The 19,647-nt window shown below is 45.6% G+C and overlaps 1 protein-coding gene across 1 annotated transcript in view; it reads right to left on the minus strand.

The window, feature by feature from the left end:
* Tspyl5 (TSPY like 5) overlaps positions 1-19,647 on the minus strand; it is a 135,754-nt gene that overhangs the window by 74,089 nt on the left and 42,018 nt on the right. The window contains exon 3 of the transcript XR_002383279.2: positions 16,189-16,254. The gene's annotated coding sequence lies outside the window, so the exon portion shown is untranslated. The remainder of the gene's footprint in view (positions 1-16,188; positions 16,255-19,647) is intronic.

A 19,647-nucleotide genomic window follows, 5' to 3' on the forward strand; every position in this document is an offset into this window, starting at 1 on the left:
GACCAAGAAGATTTGAACGTGACTCTTCTAGTTTGGTTTCTGTTGCTGTGATGGACACCATGACCAAAGGTAACTTGGGGAGGAAAAGGGTTTGTTTGGTTTTTTTTTTCAGCTCACACTACCAGGCAATACTCCATCACTGAGAGAAATTGGAGCAAGAACTGAAGCAGGGACCATAAGGAACCTTGCTTAGGGGCTATCTCTTTGGATAGTGTTCAGATTTCTTACAACATAAACACACCACAGTGGGCTGAGCCCTACCACATCAATCATGAATCAAGACAATTGCTGACCAACATGGCAACAGGACAGTCGGATTTGGACAACCCCTCGATTGAGAATCCCTCAGATGGCTCTAGGCTGTATCAATTAATAGCTGTAAGTAACTAGGATAGTGGCTTAACCAAATTTCTAGACATAAGAAGAATCATAATTAATGTTGGAAACCCAGCCATTAGTTTTAACTACAGAACAAATACAACAAAAGACACGGTGAATAAAAAGACAGACCAATGCAAAATCACACAGGACAAAGAATTAGAGAGGGAAAGAGTACAGAAAATGTAGACCACTTAATACAGAGATATGGAGACTACATCTAACATCTGACAAATTGGTGTTTCACAGGGAGAATAGAGAAAAGATGACCAAAAAAATCTAAAGGGTAATAGTCAAGGGCTCCCAATATTGCTGAAAAATGGAAATATATAAATTTAAGATACACAACAAGTCAAAAAGACATACACAAACACATGCACATACAGACACACACACACATGCACCCACATATATGCATACACACATACATAGACACATGTACACATGGGCACATGCACAGAGAGACACACATGCCCACAGACATATACACATAGAGACACACATGCACACACAGAGATACATATATACACACATGCATACAGAAACACACATGCCCACAGACACATATACACAGAGGCACACATATACACATAGACACACATGCACACACAGACACACACATACGCACACAGACATACACGCATGCACAGACACAGAGACACACATGCACACACAGTCATACATGCACAGACACATACACACAGAGACACATGTACACACAGTCACACACATATACATATACACAGACACACATGCACACACAATCACACAGTCTCACACACACAGATGCATACACAGACATGCATGTACACATTCACACACACAGACATGTGTGGTCAGACTGTGAATATGGAGAGAAACGAGGGTGGATAGATGACTTCCTGTCCATTAGGCTGACAGCTGAAATACCACCCTCCACGATGGACACCAGAAGTCAGTTTCATGAAACCATTAACAGAATGAGAGAAAAATAGCGCAACTCCAGAATTTTATGCTCAGAAAAATAATATTTTATGATAAATCCTTCCCATGGGTTGTAAAGACAATAAAATATAAGTGTTAAAAGAATTGTAAGGACAAAGGAGCACGTGTACCAGGAATTGCCATGTAACTCAATGTGTACGAAATACTGACATCGTTTGCGTATGTACTGACAAGGTGCAAATATTTTAAAGAAAGAGGCCTAGAAGAACCAGTTAAGCAGCAAGTGATGTTTACTTCTTTGTGAATATGACTTATCTGATTACTGAGATGTGAAAATAGGGGAGAAACGTATGTGGTCCAGCCCTAGGCTCCTTTTTGCTTAATTTTAGATCAAGTTATCTGCCTGAAATACACTTTTACCCATCTCTCCTCTCCCTTTTCCCTCCCTCCCCCTGCACTCGCATGTGTGTGCATGTGTGCATGTGTGCGTATGCGTGTGTGTGATGTGTGAGACCAGAGGTCAGTGTCGGGTATCATTAGTCAGGAGTCAACCACCCTGATTTTGGGACAAGGACTCTCATTGGCCTGGAGGTCACAGAGCAGGCTAGGCTGACCAGCCCGTGAGCCCCCAGGAACTCCCTATTTCCAATGTCACCAACACTGGGACTGGAAGGCAGGTATCTAACTCAAGGCCCCATGCTCATAAGATAATCGTGTTACCAGCTGAACCAACTCCCCAGCCCAATATTTTAATTTTTCCTTTCCTCAGGCAACAAGTATCGGAAGGGACTGCCACACAGCACCCAAGTTCCATCCTTCTGGGTGAACAGGTTAACTCAAGATGACCAGGCAGCATATTCCCTACTTAGGCACTGAGTTCAGTTAACATTTTGCAATCCTGGTTTGTCAGAGATGCACTTTATTATTTTGATCCCAAATCTGGTTGCTGGTTTTTTTTTTAAATAGGTTCATAATTGAACAGAAGGTGGATATGACTCATCGGCCACTTAAAATTTCAACAATAAGAGTATTTTTGTATGTGAATTTGTCGAGTCCACGCCTACAGCATGATTTGAGACGCAGAACGTCGCAGCTATTCCTATTGAAAATTAAGCAGATTGCCTACTGTTCAGCTTAATACAGAGATATCCAGCCCTACTAAGCTACAGTTCAGTCTTTAGACTAGGGGAGGGGCATCCAGCAGGCAACAAACCAATGCAAAGCAGGAAAACAGATGCTGAACAGGGGCTGTAAATGTCATCAACATGGTGAGACTTCGGATCACCGTGAGCACATGTACACCTCTGAATGGAGTCCCTTAGGGAATTTCCAGGAAGACTTGATCTGGGAAGATGCTCACTGGAACATGCGTGGCACAAACCAATAGTCTGAGTTCCTGGTCTGAACAAAAATTGAAGGCCACACTGGGCGCTAGCATTCATCTTTGCCTTCTGACTGTGAATGCGATACGGCCTGCAGCTTCATGTTCCCGCCCCCACTCCTTCCTGCAGTGATGGGCCACACCCTCAAACTATAAACCAGAATAAACCGCTCTTTTCATCGAGTGGCTTTCGTTACTTATTTTGTCGCAGCAACGGGTAAAGGAACCGCTGCAGATGTGGAATCGAGGTTCCGAGGGAGCAAAGAGACCAATGAATTCTGTTTGCAGAGAAGGCACGGAGGGCCGCTGAAATGTGAGGTCGGCTATGAAGGAAAACCACAGGCAGAGGGTAATTAAAGCCAAAAGCGTGAGACAGGGAAATGCGTCTGGGTTTGTGGAACTGTGCACTGCGCGGCCATGTTAGCACAAACGAACTGAAGAGGAGATGAAAAGTTAAATGGGGAGAGAAAGTGGTGTCGCATTGAGGCACTCATCAACCCCGGGCTCCGTATTCAGTCAATTGTGGGTGGTAGGAAACCACTGTGAGCTTTTGAGCCTCGATTGACTTGATCAGATCTCTGGAAAGACAACCAGGGTGCCAAGGATGGACTGAAAAGGGAAGAGAGTGCCCAGCTGAGGGCGGATTTCACTAATGATCCAGGCAAGCAACCAAAGGCTTGGACTGCAGTTTCAAGGCTAACACCAAGAGGGAGGAAGCACCCAAGCATCGGTACTCCAAGTCAGATGTGAGCAAAACAAGGTTCAGGCACAAGCAAGAGGTGCTGAGGGGAGGGAAGGTAATAGGGGAAGTCCTTCTGTGTATATGTTGTCTTATTGGTTGATAACTAAAGCACTGTTGGCCAATAGGGAAGCAAGGTAGATGGGACTAGGAGTCAAGGAGGATTCTGGGAAATGTAGTCAGGGGTGGAGGGTCACCATGTGATCCTGGGAGGAGAGGGACCAAGTCTGGTGTTCTCGGTAAGATAAGAGCTTATAAAATATATATGTCAGTAATTATGGGTTAATAATTAAGTCAGAGATAGCCATTAAGAAACCATAGCAAATGGCCAACAGCTTCATTATTAACATAGTGTCTCGTGTGTTATTTTGGGGGCAGAGACAGCAGCGGAACCCAGGAAGCTGGTGGAAAAGAATACATGTTACAGGAAGAAGCCAGACCTCTCCAGGTACAGGCTTGACCACCCAGAAGGGGAAGGCCGGTCAGAAACCTCAACCATCTGGAAGCTTGGTTGCTAGAATGGGCTGAACAGATGCCACAGAACAGAGGGAACCCTCAGAGAAGTTGAAAAAAAAAGAGCTGAGCAGCCTACATACTCAACCAGCCATTAACAGTTGGTTGGCTGGCTGGCTGGCTAGTGAGTTTAGTGATTTAGTTGGTTAGTTTCTAAACAAAGGGGCTCTAGTACCAAAGACCTGCAATAAGATTTCCCATCTGTCCCCAAAGCCTCCAGCCATCTGGATGTTTCCTGTTCACCACACAGAGCACATGAACAGGTCCCGTGACACAGGCATGTGCCTGGGATACATCTGGGTTTGGGGGCACGTCACCCCTCCCTCGCCAACCACATCAGAGCACACTGGGAGAGTTTGGCAGCGCTGAGGCATACAGCCACATGCCATCCAGTGTGGGATTTGTCTGAAGCCAGACAGATGTGAACAGGCCCGTTTGTTCCTCCTGACTTTCTTGGGTTTCTTTTTAAATCTGGACAAAGACAACCTCAGTTACCTATCTCCAAGATCTCCAGCGTGTTCATACTCAAAGCCTCCGTCTCTGAAAGCCCCCCTAACTTGGGCTTCTCTGACCCCTATAAAGGACTTTAATTACACAGAGATCTCAATCACTCGATTAATTTTCCATGTGTATAGAAACCTACACCAAACCATTCCATTCTATTGACCAAAAGTACTTTTCATAAGCTTGAATAGTTGTCTTTCAAGTTTACCACCATGTCAAGAATCTCTGTCTCTCTCTCTGTCTCTCTCTCTGTCTCTCTCTCTGTCTCTCTCTCTCTGTCTCTCTCTCTCTGTCTCTCTCTCTGTCTCTCTCTCTGTCTCTCTCTCTGTCTCTCTCTGTCTGTCTCTCTCTCTGTCTCTCTCTTTGTCTCTCTCTCTCTGTCTCTGTCTCTCTCTGTCTCTCTCTCTGTCTCTCTCTGTCTCTCTCTCTCTCTGTCTCTGTCTCTGTCTCTCTCTGTCTCTCTCTGTCTCTCTCTGTCTCTCTTTCTCTTCTCTCTCTTTCTCCTCTCTCTCTCTCCTCTCTGTCTCTCTCTGTCTGTCTCTGTCTGTCTGTCTGTCTCTGTCTGTTTCTCTCTCTCTCTCAGACTTAGGGAAGGAGCTTCTAAAAGTACTGACTTTGGGGCTGTAGAGATGGCTCAGTCAGTAAAGTTCTTGCCATGCAAGCATGAGAAACTAAGCTAGGCTGGGTGTGGTGGTGGTGCACACCTTTTATCCCAGCACTCAGGGGAGGCAGAAGCTCCATGAGAAACTCTGTCTCAGAAAGTGTAAGGTGGAGAATGACTAAAGAAGACACCAGATGTTCACCCCCTAGTCTCCCCACTCGAGTGTGTGTGCATACACACACACACCACACACACACATGCACACATACACATATCCATACGTTCACATGCACACTGACACACACACCACACACATTCACACATGCACACTCACATACCACACACCCACATACCACACATACTCACACCACACATACTCACACCACACATGAATGCATGCACACACTCATACACACACACTTATGCCACACACTGGTGCCCACATATACACGTCCATGCATGCACACCACACACACACACACATAAGCATACACACACACTCACACACACCACACACATACATGCATACCACACACACACACACACACACACACGTGTGCACACACACACAGCTTTTCCTATCTGCATCCAGCACACCAAAATCCAACCAACACCCTCGTGTTGTGCTATGGACCTTCTGATTTTGAGCACCTAACACTCAGATGAGTTGGTAGCCAGACAGCCAGGCCACAGCTGGGGAGGCTGGCTCCACAGACCTTGCTTTGGCAGCTGGAGCTGGTGCCTGCTTTCTCATGAGACCCGGTGTTATAATGGCTTCAGTGTCTGAGGATGAGAGGCCAGTAAGGGGCTGAACAAAGAATTACTTGTATGAATTGAATTGGGCCGTGTTTGCTGCTGTTACTGCTACCTGGCTGTTCCTGGCACCATAGGCCACTTGCTCTCCTTCCAATCCCTTCTCTTTTCTCCCAAGACTGCTTTAGCGTTTCCTTAGACCCTGTGCCCCTTCCAGATCCGTGCTATTCTCAGTGTCAGGGCTTCTCAATCATATCCAAGACCCCCAAGAACCAGGGCAGACGTCAAAAGCACCTCATCCATCCAGGGGATGCTTGGTCTGTGTATGATGTGCCAGGCATATATTTCTGTCGTGCGGTGCTCACCACAACCCTAAGGTAAGTTCCATCCAGAGCCAGGCAGGTTCTCTAGAAGAGGAAACCAAGGCATACAGAGCTCCGTGGACTGGTACAGCTTTGTGTTCAGCTACCAAATCATGGCTCCAGGTCAAAGCCGCACCTCCATTCCTGGGGTGTTGAACTGCCACTCCAACTCCAGAGTTCACAGGGCTGTGTGCTCCTCCACCCCTTCATCGGACAGAACACAAAGTCTCTCTCCCAGCACCACTAAGATTCCCTAGACTTTGGTCGGGGTGCAGATTTGACAGGCACATCCTCTCCGGGCTCCTACCGGATCAGTTGTTTCAACAGGATCCCACGCCGCTTTGAGGCTTTTTATCATCTGCCCCCCCCCCCCCACCCAGTTGGCTTCATCTTGCTTCCCTCCATATTGTCTTGTGGGCTCGGGATCCCCCACCTGCCCTCACCACACTAAATTCGCTGGCTCCTTTTTTTCTGATGGCGCTGTTCCGATGAGCCCTCCCTGTCCCCTTATTTGGGATAGGGCCTCCCATTGCCTCCCAACAAGCCCTTGTCAAGCCTGGCTACTATTTCCTGCATCCTCTTCAGAACACACAGCCAAACTGCTGATGTTCCCCTCCCCCTCTTCCCTCCCTACCCCACTTTGGCAAACACTTTCCCCATCTCACCAAACGACACAGAGAAAGGTGCCACACAGCGACGAGAACAACTGTGGCCAGTCTATCCCTCTGACGGCCAAACTATATTTTCCTTACTGGGTGTTGCCTTTTTTCTTAGTTTTCAGCATCACTAATTGAAAACAGCAGGTCGCTGCTCACTGTTAAGAGCAAGCCCTGAGGGCAAGGTCAACATCCGCAGTGCATGACCGGACTGCCAGGGCTAGAAGCCAAGCTGCTGCCATCAGCTGAGTCTGGGGGCAGGGAGATGCTTCTGATACTCCTCCCTATGGGGCCAGATCCTGTGGCATCTCTGCCAGCTATGAACCTCCTGAAGCCAATACCTGAGATTTGTTTGGAGTCCAAAGAGAGAGAGAAAGAGTCTCCCGGGGTTAAATAACTCCCTCCTTATTCTCCACAGAGCAAGAAAGATCTTCTCGGAAATGCTCATTGGAGCAAATGTTCCTGCTTGTAAACCATTCAAATATTTGACTGCTTATAGGATGGAATCTACACTTCTCAAATAAGACCAAGTGGCTTTAAATGGCTTGGGCCCTGATGATCATCATGGTCTCAGTGTATACCCACGGGACTGCTGAGGACTCCATAAACAGCATTCTTTGATCTTACCCAAGTGTTGGCCCATAGAGAAATAGGAGAAAGCAGTCAGACAATGGAGACCATAATCTGATTAGTACTCAAGGCAGATTGGAGGAACGTGGCTTCGGTCTTCTGCCATCCAAACTGCCTTTTCTCTCCGAATTTCACCTTTTCTTTTTCACTGAGTGCTACTTCTGAGCCCAGTATTAGACAGACTGCTTTTCCCCAGGCAAAGAAGGGTTGACCTAAACAAAGACAGCCTCCCGGTGGTCAGGGCCTCTCCCCTGGAAGACCCAAAGATTCAAGCTTTCTACAGGCAGCTCCTTTCCCAAGAGAAATGGAAGATGCTGGGTTTTACCTGCCAGCTACAGATGCCACTCATGGTCCCCTCCAAAGTAGAGGAAAGACTGGTAAAAATCAGCCACAGTGAGTCCCTCAGAAAATCAAGCTACTTCTACACAGGACAAAGTGTCAGAAGGAAGCTTCAGAAAGGTCCCCAGAGAGGATCAAAATAATACATCCTAGATTGAGGGGCTCAGCTTGGGAGAGAGGCTGGCACCAGGAGCCTCAAGGATGCTTTGGGTATCCAATCTGGGAGCAACCTGGTGGCCTGTATATACAAGATGCAATTTGTTTTTTGCCTTTTTTATTAATTTATTTTTTATATTCCAATCCCAGTTCCCCCTCCCTCCCCTCTTCCTGCTTCTTGGAGAGGGTAAGGCCTCCCCGAGGAAGTCTACTAAGTCTGTCCTATCATCTAGCCAAGGCAGGACCAAGGCACCTCTCCACACACACACACATACACATACACACACACACACACACACACACACACACACACACACACACACTCCAGTGTCTAGGCTGAGCAAGGTATCTCTCCATATAGAATGGGCTCCACTAAGTCAGTTTGTGCATTAGTGTTAGGTGTTGGACCCACTGCCAGGGGCCTCATATATTGTCCCAGCCACACCATTGTCACCTGTATTAAGGGAGTCTAGTTCAGTCTTATGCAGGTTCCCATTTGTCAGGCCTGAGTCAGTGATCTCTCACTAGCGTCAGTTAGCTGATTCTGTGGGTTTCCCCATCCAGGTCCTGAAATTCACAGGCAAATCGATAGAACTAGGAAAAAAACATCCTAAGTGAGGTAACCCCAAACCAGAAAGACAAATACAGTATGTACTCCCTCGTAAGTAGATACTAGACATAAATCAAAAGATACCCAGCCTACAATCCACAACCCCAAAGAAGCTAGAACCCTCTTCCAGAAACAGATGGAAGCAGATGCAGAAATCCACAACTAACCAATGGGACAAGCTCCTGGAGTACAATCAAAGTGAGGGAGGAGCAATAATATGAACAAAGGAGCAACTTGTTTTCTTATGAAGCTATATGCGTGCCAGATGGTGGTGGCCCTCGCCTTTAATCCCAGCACTCCGGAAGGAGGCAGGGGCAGGTGGATCTCTGTGAGTTTGAGACCAGCCTGGTCTACAGAGTGAGTTCTGGGACAGTCAGAGTTACACAGAGAAACCCTGTCTTAAAATAAAATAGCATCAAATAGATTAGCAAATCTATTATCCCACTGCCTTCTGGGACCAGTTTCTGCCCCACACCCAGGTCTCATCAAAGCGGCACTCGGCAGAGCTCAGAGAATGAATACCCCCCACACTCCTTCTGCACTGCTTCAGCTAATGAGTAACGGGATATAATTAAGGCTCTTCATTTAACAATGAGTCAACCGGAGGATAGGGGAAAGATGACATTAACAAGAACATTTACATCTCTGTGCTAAAATATTGTTTTAGGACTCAGTGTTATATTGCCAAATACAGTTCTGGGTGGAATTAAATACCATATTTCATGTAACTCTGCATCATATGTTTTGTTAAGCTTTGTGTGTCTGGAAATATGAGTGTTTGCACTGGAATGAAAGGGAGCAAAGAGGGGCATCCACCAAGTCTGTCCTAAAGGCTTAGATGACCCAAATGCCTTCATGAGACGTATTGCCCGGGGGTAGCACTCGAATACCCAAGAACTGAGGCAGAGGGTTTGCCTACGGGACAAGAACGCAGTTGAAGACAGGACTAGCCGGTGAGTTGCTTCTAACCTGCTCTCGTTTCTTTCTTTCTTAACTATGCAATCTTACAGACTGACCTCTCTGGCGCTGAGGAAAAATGAATCGAGCCTTATGAAACAGGCAGGTGAACCATTCTTCTCAACAGATATCCCGAAAGATCACTGCTTAGAAGACACATGCAAAGACAAATGGTGACCAGACTCAATAAGGAAATGATGCAGAACACACTGCCCCAGCCAGAAGTGATCCCTAGGTCTTAGTGCCTTTCATATCTCTTTCCTTCTAATATATGGCTTTAGCAAAGCAACTGATGTGTGTAATTTAAGATCTAACCTTTTTTTTCTGGGAGACTCTTTGGACATATAGACATAACCATCTCATTTTAAATAGATGATTCCCACGTAAACTGTGCTTGGAGCACGGGAGTGTCTTCTTCCAAATCCTGAATGTGGCTGTCCTTTTACTCTTCTTGGAGGAATACAGTTTGCTCCTGAGGCATCTTTCTCTCCGGCTTCACTGAGGTTTCCAACACATCCAAGACCAATGTGGTACACTCAACAGCCCCATGGACTCTTTGGTTTTCTTGTGGTTATTTCTACATGGCTACCTGATATATGCAAATGGGTTTTTCCAACAATGGGGTTTGAACCCGGGACCTTGTGTATGATGAGCACATGCTCTGCCATTGAGCTATGCTCTTGCTGGAAGGCCTTGCTGGCTGGTCAGAGGTTGCAGTTTCTCATGGTCTGGCAGCTTTTCCCAAAAGCTTGGCAACATGGAAACTCCCTCCCTCCCCAGCAAAGCCTTCTGCTCTCTACCTTCCCTGATACGGAGAATGTCCCTGGGCCTGGAGGACTGACCTCATCTGAAAGCTATCACTAAGCCAGATGCCTGATTCATCTTTACCTTGACCCTTGGCACAGATTCCCGCTAGATTTATGCCAGGGGCTTTGCTATAGGATCCTGATGTCACATACTTGTGATAGGAGCATGCCACTTAATGCAAATTAGAGTTTGTCCCTATGATCATTAATCCTATGCATTCCTTACACTCTGGAATAAAATTGAACTGATTCGCTGAAGTCTGTCTCTTGGAGAGTGTCTCCATCTTTCCCACAGCCATCCTAAGACTGTTTCCTGCTTCTGCTCCTCCCACCCTCGTGGACCAATGCAGCCAACGATCCCTGGGGAGGAAGCAGAGATGACATACTCTTAGGTAGATCAGACAACCTTTGACACAAATATTGGTGATGAAACCACAAACGGCAAATCAAGTCTGCTACTCAGTTCCCCTTCCTGCTGTCACATATCTACTGAATGTTTTTATGATAGCATTTATGACTTCTGCAATTCCAGCACTTTGGAAGTGGAGACAGGAGGACCGACCTCAACTTTACAGTAAATTTGAGGCCACCCTGGGGTACATGAGTCCTTGTCTCAAGTAACAAACATCAAAATGGCTCTGAGGGACTGTGTAGCGGCTAGAGCATGAATTCAGTTGTATGTGATAGAGGCACAGAATAAATAGCACGGATTCTATTGTTTACATTGCTAGGGTCAGAGCCTGGGCCCTGGCAGCCCTAACAATCTAGATTGAACCACTCATCCCCAATCGGCCAATTAAAGAAACAAAGTAATGCCGGGCGGTGGTGGCGCACGCCTTTAATCCCAGCACTGGGGAAGCAGAGGCTGACAGATCTCTGGGAGTTCAAGACCAGCCTGGTCTACAGAGTGAGTTCCAGGACAGCCCTCCAAAACAATACAGAGAAACCCTGTCTCAAAAAAACAAAAAAAAGAAACAAAGTAATAGTGAAAAGCAAGGAGGGGGAAAGAGCTTTATTCAGTGTAGCCAAAAGCCAGCAGGCAAAGAGGTTTACTCAATGTAGCCACATCTGAAAGAAACAAAGAGGTCCAATACTCTGGAGCATATCTTTTGGAGTTCGTCATGAGGTTTGGATTTAAGGAAGAAGTGGGGGATAGGTACAATGAAAGTCAAGGTGCTGTCGCTCTTACCATAGTTTTCAGGGCTCCAGTCTCCCCTGCAAGTTTGCCTGAAAAGTGGTTGGCTCTGTATGCAATCTCTTTCCAAGAGACAAGCTCCTCCCTGTTCATACTGGAACCCAGCTTTAGCCTTTTCCTTCTCCTACTATGAGACCCCTGTGGAGATTCCCATTCTTGGAGTCTGTTGTCTATGTAGTCTGATAGTCAAAGAGAAGGGCACAAGAGTCTCTTTGGCATATCTTCATGATTGTTGGAGCTGTTGTATTACAGTTTAAATAAGATGGAAGCAAATTACTAGAATTTCTCATAAGACGTGAGTTAAGACAGAAATCTCTGTCACATGAAGTTGCTCTCTACTTACGTGGCCAAGGAATGCTGCATGTCAGTTGGCCAAAAGGAGCAAAACAAAGGAGTAGTATGTCATTTTGTGTCTCCCTTGGAGACGTGTCCCCTCTGTTTACAACCCATCAAGAACTTAGTGACATGGCCAGACCTGAATACAACTGTGTCTAGAAAGTGCAGCCTTATTCTTGCATTGCTTACATGAGGATGTATTTTCAGGCTACCATGAAATCGAGGTAAGTCCCCATATGACAACTATGGAGTCAAAACATCTGTGACTCTGGACCAGATCCTTCTCATGACTAGTGTTTGCCAAGAGCATCCCCTTCAATTTTTCAATTTCAGGGAGCAGCAGGAAGGTTATGGTGATATCCTGCTTGTACAAATAAAGCCTGTTTGAGGGTAAGAGAATGGAGCTTGCCACTAGCTAACCATAGAGGTCTGGAGGTCTGTACAGAGAGACAGGAAGTAATGTAGCTGGGCAGTAACAGGATATAAGCAGGGAGAAACAGGAAATCACTCTCTTCTCTGCTAAGACACTTAGGAGGTAAGGTGTGCCATGACTTGCTCCTTCTCTCTGATCTCTAAACATTTTCCTTTATATCTGACTCCAGGTTTTTATTATTTAGATCAATTAAGAACTCCTTTTATACAAGGTAATGGTGTTCTAGACTTCAAATCTGGATTTCTCCAGCCAAATGAAAGTCAGGAATACTTAAAAGAACCATGCAGAAGATTTCAAGGCCAAATATCAAGTTCCTGGAAATCAGACTAATTTTGAAACATTTAAACTAGAAGGGACCCCACGTGAAGAGTCTGCATTACATTGAGAAGTACTATATAAAAGTCTAGAAAGGAAAATCTATTCCAAATACCTGAGGACAACACCCTGATGGTCTGATCAGAATTGTGTGTTGGTAGAAGGAGGCACTGATCACACTGTAAATTTCAAAGTCAGTTTGCTGGGTAATATTTTTTAATAAAAGGCAGTGTGTGCCCTTTGTTGGAAAACATGCTACCCCTGTCATTCCTTATGTGATCTCACTAGCTGCTACTTCTACATGACTCCTGACTAAAAATTCAGATCAAGAAAACATACTTTGATTTTCACCCTGAACCTAGGAAAATGGTATATCTTTAGTACTGAATTTCTGCAATAAGTAACTCACTGATGTTACCAAATAAATAAATATTCCTCTACAAGAGAAAGAATTCAAGAATCTAAATACAAAAACTTAGGGCCATTGCAAGGATGAAAAGGAAGAAGGTGTGTGGGGGGGAGGGAGAGAGGGAGGGAGGGAGAGAGAGAGAGAGAGAGAGAGAGAGAGAGAGAGAGAGAGAGAGAGAGGCAGTGGGCACTGAAAGTTCTTCCAATGACTGGGGCTTTAATACATTTATAGCAAAGGAAAGAATGTTTTCCAGGTGCCAAATTGCATCTCACTTAAACAGAGGAACATGTTTCACTTAAACATCTCCAGGGACATGGGGCTTTCCCATCTGATCTACAGGAAGGAGGAGAGAGTGTGAACCTAGCTAGCATTTCTACTCCTAAACGTACGAGTCAGCCAAATACTCTTCCTCCTTAGAAAACAGGAATAATGACTGTGGCCATAGAATCTGTTAGAATTGGCTGGTTAATTGTATTGCCATAATAAAGTTACCATAACTGACGTTTATACTGTATGGACTCCTGCAGTTTATAAGACTGCAGCTCCTAATTGTCTTGCTTGAGTTTTTCAATAACCCTGTTGTAGGAATCATGATCCCCCCCCCCCATTTCAAAGTAGATGAATGTGCTTGCTGCTGCTGCTGCTGAGGCTGGAACAGCCAGGTGTCCCTTCCACCCATACCACATCTTGTTAAGGTGCAAAGCAGAGCAGATAGAGCCCACTCGATACCCAGGGCAAATGCAGTAATGAAAGACCCAGTCTTTGAGACAGATAGAATGGACCAAGACCGTAGTTCGGCCTCCCCATGATCAGAGGCAAGGTCTGTATTAACTGTACTCGGTAGCGTCCTTGTAATGTGTAAAACAGGTACTATAATACCCAAAGGGTTTTCCTGAGGGTTAAATGAGTTTGTGAAATGCTTAACACGGGTGATAGTTATTAACAGTAGGATAGAGTTCATGTATGAGGAATAGCACAGAGCATGTGGCAAAGGGTTCTATAATTGTGGCTTCTGGTTAGATGTGCGGTCTGTGGTGGTTTGAATAAAAAACGGCTCCCATAGGGAGTGACGCTATTAGGAGATGTGACCTTGTTGAAGGAAGTGTGTCATTGGGGGGGTGCTTTAAGGTTTCAGAAGCTTAAGCCAGGCCTAGTGGCTCATTTTTATCTTCCTGATGCCTGCAGATCCAGGTGTGGGACTCTCAGCTACCTCTCTTAGCACTGTGTCTACCTGAATGCCACCATGCTTCCCACCGTGATGGGACTAGACCTCTGAACTGTGAGCCGGTCCCAGTTAAATGTTTTCCTTTATAAGAGTTGTCATGGTCATGGTGTCTCTTCACAGTAATAAAACCCTTACCAGAATAAACATCTGGAAGTTTTCTCTGCCTGAGAGTAAACACTAATTCTGCATGAAAAATCTCTAACTAAAACCATTGTATCACAAAGAGGCTCCAATATTTTTTCAAGATTATATATTCTATTGCCTTAAGAGCGCTCACACTAATCAAAGTTGGGTTTTATTTATCTCAAAATACCTTGTGTTTTAAATTCTCTACCAATAAACCATATTTTACTACACCCTTCAATAATCTTTACATGTTAATCAACCACCTTGAGTTTGCCCCTCTGTATTTATTGCACCTGTTTTGTTTTGTTTTTTTATTACTTCCTTGGTAAACCTTGTGTTTCAAAGGCTTTTCAGAACAACTCAATCACAAAAATGTGCTTCTAAGGTGGCACCTAAGACAGAAAATTTTAACCTGGTGGTGAAATAATTTTAATTAGAAAAAACAAAACCATGAAATGGAATCCCAGTGACAGTTAAGCCAATCTGTAATTACCTAGCCAGTTTGTAAATCCCTCCTGTCTCCCTTCTCATTCAATTTGCAGACCTGGATTCCATCTCGTTAAACCAACAGCTCAGATATGCACACAAATGTCTTACACCAAACACACATTTCTCTTTCCACATCTCTCCCCAGCATCTAAGCCTGTCTCGCATAGCAGCAACATCAAATTAAATTGGGAGGAGAAAGTAAATAATGAAATCATGTAGCCAAAGCAAAAACAAGCAACTGTGGCTGGAGCTTCAAGCCAACGGTTTCAAAGTGTCAAAGGGAGATTAAATGAATGGGAATGCTGTGCCCGTGCAACTCAATAATTATTGCATTTCCTCATTTGCTAGATGTATTTGAGCACTAGCTGTATGCCTAGCCTATATGAATCTTAGCAACTGCTTAAGAAATGAATCAATAAATTACTGTAATCACATACTGCAACGCCTTTTGCATGGTGCTGTGATCCTACTCACTCACTATATTTAAAGATTAATTGAAGTGGCCAGTGGCCTGTACTCTCAGAAGGCTGAGCCATGAAGATAACAAGTTTGAAGCCTGCCTGGGCTACTACTGAGTGAGTTCAAGCGCGGCTTAGGCAACTTAGTGAGACTTGGTCTCAATTAAAAACTAAGAACACAACTGGGACTATACAGCTCAGTGGCATAGTGCTTACCTGGCATCTAAGAAGCCCTGGGTTCAAATCCCGACATCAACGGAATAACATTTGTTTCGGTAATTAAATGTCACAACAGTCACGCTTTGTTCAACTCTAGACCATTCATAGTAGACACCATTGTAGGAGAAACTGCAGCCAGCCTAACCAAGCTGCAGTCACCCTGGCCCTGGTGCCCAAGCCAGCCCATATGAGCATGTGAATGCCAGGCGGGCACTTCCTCCCTGAGCCAAGCCACCAAGCCTGCCTCAATGCCAGAGACACCAATGAGGAAAGGACAATGCAGCAGAGTCAGCCGCCTGAGCCAATAGGACCTTGGGAGGGGGTATAAAGTCAGGTCTAACTTCCTTAATAAACGAGTCTGCAGCCTGCTCTGCTGCTCACTGACTCCCAGCGCCTGAGTCGTTGGTGCTGCTTCTTCTCACCACCGAGCAGGGTAACCCGCAACAATACCATGGATTTCCTGCAGCAATTTCAGCCTGCCATCTGAGAGTCTTGTTAAGTCTTGCCACAAGGTGGGAAGGCTCGGAGAAGCTGTGCTGGCTGATGCACTAAGGAGTTCCCTCACACCCATGACTCTGTGGACTGATTCCCCGGGGTCCACAGCTGTGAGCCCTCGCTCCCCTCACAGCTGACACCAGAGCCGAGGGCTAAGGCCAGCCTCGGCCATGACTCACCATGACAGGAAGGAATCCAACCAGGATGCTTTGAGGAAGTCCGGGGGTCTGTGACATTTCTTGGAGCTGTGGGGATATCATAGAGGAAACACACTCAGTAAGGGAATAAGGAATTGTCCCTGATCGGTCATTTGAAAACCACATCTGCTGTTGGAAAGAGAAGTGAACCTAGCATCTTCCTCCAAGAACAGACTTGCAGATCGTGGGAGTTTGAATGTCTTGCCTGAGGATGGCCCACCCCTCTGCACAGCTGGAGTGGACGCTTAAGTCTCCATATGGGCCATACAGAAACCAAAGCCGCCAAGGCATCCACTTGTCCATTTAATTATCAGACGGTTTTTTACTTTTAATAATCTTTCCTTCTCACCATCTGGAACTGGCATCTGAGGGATACTAGAGTCTGTAATATCCCTCCTGCTCTCTGTCGGTAAAATTGGATGAATTCCTTCGGGACCGGAACTTTTAATTACACACTCAAACATCTCAGAATTTTTAATGAGCAAGGCAATTGTATTCCAAATCAGAGTGGTCCAGCCATATTCGGCTTTTCCGACTACTTGAAGAACATCACAAATGCATCCTTTCCTCGGGAACCAGGTGGATGTTTGTTCTTTCCAGGGCATCCAATTCTGTCAATTCATGAGCAAGCGTTATTGGGTAAATATCTTGTGCTGGGTTCTGGGGTGTAAACTGAGAGACACAATTCACACAATGGCCGAAACTGGAAACCTGTATGTGTGGAGCTTAGCGGATGGGCATTATGTTGTGTAGACACATAATACCTGCCCTGGCCACGGTGTGGCAGATGACAACCGGGCTGCTGAGTTGTAGGAGAGTTCCCCTGTCAAGAGGATATAGGGCAGATGGAGTAGGAGGAGGGCACGATGCCGGGCGTTGGTGGCGCATGCCTTTAATCCCAGCACTCGGGAGGCGGAGGCAGGCGGATCTCTGTGAGTTCGAGGCCAGCCTGGTCTACAGAGTGAGTTACAGGACAGCCTCCAAAACAATACAGAGAAACCTTGTCTCAAAAAACCAGAGAGAGAGAGGAAGGCCAAGAGAAGTAGCAGTAGGAAGAGAAGGGTAGCACTTCCTCGGAGGGGGACAGGCTTCTCTTCCTATTTTAAATTAAAATGTAATGACATCATTTCTTCCCTTTCCTCCTAATCCCTCTGACCTTTCCTCACATCTGCCCCTCAAATGGATGCCCTCTTTTTCTTTCTTACTATCCTATATATGTGTAAATACACAAGCCCAACCTGTAAGGTCTGTTCAATGTTGCACATGTGTACATGATTTCAGGGCTGACCACTTGGTATTGTGTAAATAATTAGGGGGATCATCCCTGGGGACACTGTCTCCCTCTCACAGAAGTTGCTAACTGCCTGTAGTTCTTTGTCTGCAGGGGTGGGTGGGGTCCTGCAAGATGCCCCCCTTCCTTGTCAGCGTAAAATGGGCTTCTTAGCTGTTTCCTGCTTCTCCTGAGAAATCCTGACAGATCCTAGATACACGGATATGCAAAATGGATGGAAGACTTAAAATTTTACTGATAATGGTAAATAATAAAAAACCATTATTTTAAAACAACTCTTTCATCATATACCTAATTCTACCATTTATTAAAAGTTAAAGAAAAATTTTAAAACAGATATACTTGTTCATTTTCATATAAAGAATTAAATCCTGGATATTTGATCCCACAGGGTACAGAGCATCGCTGATGTTTTGGGGGGGGTGGAATTGATCATTTTCATTTTATGATCATCAATGCTGAGGTCTCTGATGTGCATAAATATATTATACAAAACGGTATGTTTGGGGCCATTTCATAAATCACCAAATAACAAACCAAAGTTATTTTAAAGTTCTTGTCTTTTTGCTGGGCATGGTGGCTCATAGCATTATTCCCAGCACTAAAGGCAGAGGCAGGTGGATCTCAGTAAGTTCTAGGCCAGCTGGGGCTATGTAGTGAGACCCTGTCTCAAAAACAACATCTTTTTTTTCCACAATTAAATCGTTATAGTTCTTAAAGAGCAGAAACTTGGTCTGTACAGGAAAACACTGCAATTTATGACAAAATAGTCTGAATCTGAGCATAAGTGTTTGGGACGGTTTTCACGGGCATTATGTGGGCTGTTAGCACACACTCAAATTCAGAACCAAGGCCACGGTGATGTTTCATGATGTAACACGACGTACCAACACCTGTTAGAAACACCTTGGATTTGTTGTGAATTTAATTTTTAATTAGGTTTTGGCCTTGGCATATTCAGAAATGTTTCACTATTGTCAAAGGTTTTGCAATCCTACATTCAGTTTACCAACTCCACATAGGGTTACAACACCCAGTTGGAGAGGCCAAACCATAAGAGGTATCCTAAAGAAACACAGTCACAGAGCTGGAGAGACGATTCAGCCCTTAAGAGTACCTGCAAAAGACCTAGTTGATTCCCAGCACCTATGTAATGGCTCACAACCATTCGTAACTCCACTTCCCGAAGACCTGGCACCGTCTTCTGCAGGACGTCCATACACATAAAATAAAATAGATAACCCTCTTTTAAAAAATACAACCACCGACACTCCGCTGAGTGAGAAGATAAAGCCACACCTACAAGCAAACCAGAGTCGGTGCTAAAGATGGAAGAGTTGGGAGGCAGACGTGTGTCTTGGTCTACTTGGGATACTATGGCAGTGCTCCCCATACATAGTTCAGAAGGGTTAGCCGGCTTCGACTGGCATGCCTACATACATTGCATTCTGGCGATCCACACTGCCCTCGTATGGTGTATTCAGACAGGAGAAGGAGAGGGCTTCCCTGTGGGATGCTTTAAATGATGCTGCTAGCCTCACTCAGGAAAGTTATGCTCCCATGACCTAGCTACTAGCACTACTTACTCGCTTTGCTGCGGTGACAAACCATCCGGTAAGAAGCAAACGAGGAGGAAGGGTTTATCATGGCGCGGAGACAGAATCCCTGGAAGGCAGCTGTCCATGGTCAGAAAGTGGAGCCCTGGGAATGCTTTGTTCCCCCGGGTTTTTCTCCTTTTCATATAGTCCAGTGCCCCGTTTGGTAGAAGGGTGCCGCCCACAGAGAACAGATCTTCCCATCTCAATAAACCTAACCTGGATCCTGTCTCCTGGGGACTCTGGGTCTCAGTAAGCTGACAGGGAAGACTAAGCGCCTCATTTCCCAAAGCCCTACTTGCTGATACCGTGTGACACGTGAGATCCTGATTCCAAACGGATCTGGGGGAGAAAGGTGCGAGCGCGGGCGTGCGCTCCTTTGTAGTAACTTGAAGGCTTCTAATTGGCTGAGTCCCAGAAGCCCCCTGAGGAGTGGCAGGGCTGCCATGTGCCAGCCCGTCTGTGGTTGGCTCACTTTGTGGCCGGGGCTCCCGAGTAAGAGCGGCTTCTCTTATCTCTGCAGTGTTTGGTATAAGTGGAGGCATCTAAAGGAAA

Source organism: Mesocricetus auratus, unplaced genomic scaffold (assembly GCF_017639785.1).
Source record: "Mesocricetus auratus isolate SY011 unplaced genomic scaffold, BCM_Maur_2.0 Super-Scaffold_100023, whole genome shotgun sequence".
In the NCBI taxonomy this organism is placed as follows: Eukaryota; Metazoa; Chordata; class Mammalia; order Rodentia; family Cricetidae; genus Mesocricetus; species Mesocricetus auratus.